Raw genomic sequence first — 6,000 nt, 5'->3', positions numbered from 1 at the left:
AAGTCTACTTTGGGTCAGGTGAGTAATACATAATCCCTGGCTTGAGAAGGTAAACAGATGGATGGAGGGCGCATGATAGGCCAGCTGTGTGTGTGTGTGTGTGTGTGTGTGTATGTGTGTGTGTGGTTGTGTGTGTGGTGATATTAATGTTATTATATAAATATGTATTGTTAAATCAGGTTTAGAAATGTATTTCTATTCTTGTATAAGTTTGAAAGACAACTACAAATTTCCTAATATTTTCAGACCACAGGGAATATTTTTCAAAACATTGCTTATCTAAAATTGATAATTCTGTTATTACTATGACTCACTTTTCTTCTGAGACCATTTTTTTTAAATTAAATCACTACAGAATTGTTTTAAGGAATAATAAGGATGTGAGCTTAGACTATTAAGATGGATATTCATATTAAAGACAAGACAAAAATGGGAGTTTGAAATTTCTCAAACAGGGTGTATTTTTGAAGCTGAAAACTGAGTTGATACAATAAATTCTGAATAGTCAACAGAATACACTTAGATTCCTGATGCCTTAATAGTTTTTGCTAAGAAAGCCTATTGCTAGAACTTGTTGGTATCAGAAATCAAATAAGGATGTGGTGATTTTAAGCCAAGATTTATCAGTATTCATTCTATCTTTTCATGGTGAGTTCATTGGAATGTAAATCACATGGTTTTACCATAGTAAGAAATACTGTTTCCTACTTCACTTTTACTATCAAATTGACACATCCTAGAGTCACCTGAGAAGACAGTCTCAGTTCAGGGATTACCCAGATAAGATCAGCCTATGGGCATGTCTTGTAGTACTATTGTAATTTTAATTGATATAAGAAAGTCTAGATCACCATAGACCGCACCATTCCCTGGAAATTTGACCCTGAGCTATATAAAAACACTATCTTTTATGAGTTTTTAAGTGAACTAGCAGGCAAGAAGTTTCTGCTTGAAGCTCCTGCTTACACTCCTGCCCTGACTTCCATCCCTGATGGATTGCAATCTGTAAAGTGAGATAAGTCATTTCCGCTGCTAAGTTGTTTTTGGTCAGAGTGTTTTATCATAGCAACACAGATGAAATTAGAACAGGCTCTTTCTTACAACTTGTATAACCTAATTTCTGTGTTACATTTCCTGCTGTTTTAATGTACTTCAAATAGAATTTCCTTTAAAAATGGGACTCTAAGAATTAGGTAAGTATTCCTGATGTTTCTAAAGTCATACTGTATATAGAGTTAATAATAGTCATCTCCATCACAGCAAAAACATTTCAGGGGTTTGAGACTATCCACAAGTTCCAACTGCTTCAGGCTCTGCTTAGGTACTCCAAGAGGAAGGAAATCCATAAGTTGAAACATTAACAATCCATTTGTGGCACACCAGTATTTTGTGGTATGTTGCCAAATTAAAATGAATTAAACCATATAGTGGCTTATTTCCCTTAAGAGACATAATGGTTGTTCAGGCTTGTATGGCAGCCAGCAACTTCAGCCAGTTTCAGTTCTACATTTTCAGTTTCCATAAACAATTTCTTGTTCAGATTATCCAATGTGACTCATTACAGTAAGCTTCTTTTTAGGATATAAGATGAAGGGGTGAGAGAAGGAAGACCTACCCTTCATTTTAAATATATAAAGGAACAGTAATACAAATACTATTGCTATATAGTATATGACTACTTGCCAAAAGAACAACAGGTCTCTCTAGCTGTGGGTAGGACATGACCCCACAGAGGTCATATATGAGATATCATGCATATCAGGTATTTACATTATTATTCACATAAGTAGAGCAATTACAGCTATGAAGTAATAACAAAAGACTTTTATGGATGGGGTAATCACAACATGAGGAATTCTATTAAAGAGTAACAGCATTATGAAAGTTGAAAACCATTTCAAAAGGGCATGAGAAAAATGAAGTGATAGACATGGGTCTTCTCATACTGTAGAAAGAATCTCTTGTGTGCGGTATGGAAGCATTACCTGTCAATGCAAAGCTGATTGGGCAATGAGGTGGGGCAGGAAATGGGATATAGTAGTCTAGTAGTTAGAAAAGAACTCTGGCATAGAGTCAGGTGCCAGAGAATATTTACCCCTAACACTCATGGAAACATAAATGAGCCCGAGGAGAAGTAACTAGCCATGTGGGATGACTTAGACTGTTAAAATTGTATACTTGAGTTATGAGCTAGTGAAAACAAGCCACAACTGTTGGCATAGGCATTTGTATATAAGACATCTCAAAGTCATTATTTTGGGGAACAAAAAGCTTGAGTGGAAAAGCTTGTGGTTATACCTTGCTCTTTCCCTTTAACTACCTAAATATCATTACATGGATTTTGAGCAGGAAATTGACTCCATGCAACACCTTTATGAAAGAAACAGTTCCATATTTCTGTTATATTATTGAAGTCAATTAAGCAAAAAAATACTGATGATACATGGATATGTTGAAAAAGTGTAAGTAACGTATTGGGTGGTCTACAATCCTCAGATCATCAAGTAAGTTACCCCAAACCTTATCATTCTCATCAACAAAAACAACATTGTATTTGTCTTTTGAGTTCCAAATGGATAACTTGTAAAAGCAATACCCAGGAAAATAGAGAAATGGAAGCACATAGTAGTCTCATAAAATGATCAGACTCCAGTGGGTCAAGTTCAAGGAAAAGTATCATTCATTGCTTCTCTACACCCTCTGAACGCTGTCCTCCAAATATTCCCGTGCTTTTTTTCTGGAATACGTTTGTGTCCTTGAGTACATCTGAGGTGAGCTATCAAAAATGTGCCTTCCTGTGCAAGAGAACAACTATGGTTGCAGCCCTGTTGCTGTTGCTATCTGACCAGCACAGGAATTGCTTAAGTTCTATATCCTCTGAAATGCAACTATACTCAATATGGCTCTCTAGATATTTATAGAACATAGTGCGTTTGCTTCCAACATGCCCATGTGCTTATTACCACCACTTAAGACTGTGTACATTTGTGCATGTGTGTGTGTATGTGTTTGTGTGTGCACGCACACATGCGTTTTGATTCACCACTAGAACATTCCAAAAAGATATGTTGATAGTAAGTTGAGAGACACAATAAATTCAATTCTCCTATAGGATTTCAGCCTTGGGGGTAGTTTCCTTTCTTTGGCTTAGCAATTTTAAACTGTAAGGCTTTAAAAATCATTTAGAAGTATAGCCCTTATTAGCTTCTGAATATTTTAACTTAAGATATAAAGTAGTGTTTGTTTATTAGATTAAACGGCTACCTGCCTTTGCCTTAACCAATTTGGATTACCCTTTGCATATGAGACTGGGCCTTATTCTATCTATGAACACTTGATAATTTGATATTATATTTTCAATTTGGTTATCAATAGTTTTAGTTTACTTTTCCTTTGTGTTGAAACTATGAGTACATAAAAATCATAATATCATTCAGGAATATATACATACATATATATATATATATTCCTGATAGAGATAGTGATGGAGGTGGAGGTGGAGGTGGAGGTGGAGATGGAGATAGATAGAGATAGAGATTCCTAGTGCTAGTAGCATGTGATCTTGTGTCCAAGCTCTCAAGGGTAATAATTACATAATACTTTGTAACAGCATTCCTGCTTTGGGTAAGGCATATCTATTTTGTTCTAACTCATATTCTGCTAGCTTGAATAATGAATATTATGTCTTTGTGGAGATGTTATATAAAGACATAATCTTCAGAGGCTATATTTATTTTAGTTAGGTTTTATTTCAGATTGGTAAAATACGAGTACACTCTTTATCTCTCAAAACTCCAGAGCTTCCAGAATATGTAGTTATGCCTCCAGCTCCACTGCTTTCCTATTTGAACATTAGAATATGGATTGTTCAAGGCCACTTTATGGGAATACTGAGGGTCATCCATTTTAGATTCCTGTTCTAACTTTCCTACAGGATTCCCCTCCTCATTCTATAAATTACCTCACCATTTTGTACATAGATTAGACAACAGAATGTAGACTGAAATATAAAAAGGAAGGTTTACCTTCTTAAGATCATGATAGAGGACTGACTCATTTTTGATTATTGAATAAATATCAATAAGGCATGGGCTATCTGGAAGGGATGCCAGGAAATGTAGACATCAGAAAAAAAAAGCCATGAAAGCCTCAGAATTCTATTACTAAAGGAAAATTAATCTAGTATAGAATGTATCCCTTTTACCCCATAATCTTCTTGAAGAACCATGTATAATACATGAGTTAATTTTTAATCTAGTGCTTAAAGAATTCATAATACAAATGGAGTTTTTGAAAACAGAGATAAAATTGATAATATATTATCATTTTTATCTCAACAATTCTTTCTATTATTGTTATTGTTGTTGTTGTTTGTGGTGGTGGTAGTGTTTTTCTTTTCTTTTTTTTTTTTTTAAGACAGGGTTTCTCTGTGTAGTCCTGGCTGTCCTGGAACTCACTCTGTAGACCAGGCCGTCCTTGAACTCAGAAATCTGCCTGCCTCTGCCTCCCAAGTGCTGGGATTAATGGCGTGTGCCATCACTGCCCAGCGGTAACAATTCTTAATAAATGCCAGTAAGAAACGGAAAGTCATCTGAATCATCCTAAGAAAATAGTTTTGTTTGTTTGTTTGTTTAATCTGGACTCCTAAGATCTCTCAATCACTGACTGGTCCACAAAACAGACAGCATACACAAGCTGATATGAAGCCAACAACACATATAAAATAGAGGACTTCCAGGTCTGTGTTCATTCAGAGATGATGCACCTAACCCTCAAGAGACTGGAGGCCCCAAGGAGTTTAGAGGTCAGGTGGGGTGAGGGATGGGGACATCCACATGGAGACAGTCGGGTGGGGAGGAGGTGTGGGATGTGGAGCAGTCAGAGGGTGGATCGGGCTGGGGTGGGGAATGGAATATGGAGTGTAAAAAGTAAATTAGTTTAAAAAATAATTAATGAAAATGAAGAATTTGTGATAAAGCATTGATTTTTACATCTAGTTATTGATGGAGAAAGACTATGTTCTTTCCTCTGTATCAGTCTAATGCAAAGCTCTGGAATATGTAAATCCTTAAAGTGCTTTTTGAAAAACATTAATAAAGATTATTTGGCTGTCTATGGAAAAATTACTTTAAATATTTATGAAATTTTAACTCTTACTACAAAATATTTATTTGGTTTAGTTTAATGGATATTGTGGATTTCTTATTTTTATAGGACCTAATAATTGTTCCCTTTTTTATGGCAGAGTCTCCTAAAAACTACTCAAAATTTAAATTACTACAACTAGGCCTGGAAACCCACTCAGTGCAAATATGAATAACCCAATTCAAAAATCAGACAATTAAAATGACAGATATACCAAATTTTTTATAAAAACGTTCAGTATTACTAATCACCAGGGAGATATAGATATTAAATTACTATAATGAAATACTAGCTTAAAAGATGTACTTGTAAACACACTGTCTTAATACACACCTACAATAACACTGAAAAGAAAAGCCATGAATTTAAAAGAATGCAGAATATGGGGGAAGGTTTGTATGGAAAAGATTAAACATTAGAATTAAATTATAACCTTAATTAAAAAAAACTTTCAAATAAAAAAAATGAAAAAGGTTATCTGATAGAAAATGTGCTTAGAGTGTACCAGAATAAGACTACAGATAAGAAATGCTAGTTGAATATATAGAAAAGGTACATCCTGCGAACAGTTTTTGTAAACATATATTAAAGTTGGGAAATGTGGAGAGGTGAAAGGAGTAGAGGATGAAGAAACAATGTTCAGTGGGTATTGTATGAGTGAAGATATTTTCAAAAAAATAAATACAGAGAAGTTTAAAGTTGAGATTTTTTTTAGAATTTCTGAAAAAAATGGAAAGAAAAAAGAAAATATGGAGATTCCTTTTTGAAAAGTATAAAATAGGATTTTCATTACTCCTGCAACCCTCATTCCCCAAACAATATGTGAGTAAGTATCAACATGTCCATATTTGTGTA

Source organism: Mus musculus, chromosome 4 (assembly GCF_000001635.26).
Source record: "Mus musculus strain C57BL/6J chromosome 4, GRCm38.p6 C57BL/6J".
NCBI lineage: Eukaryota > Metazoa > Chordata > Mammalia > Rodentia > Muridae > Mus > Mus musculus.
Note: the sequence above shows the minus strand (reverse complement) of the source record.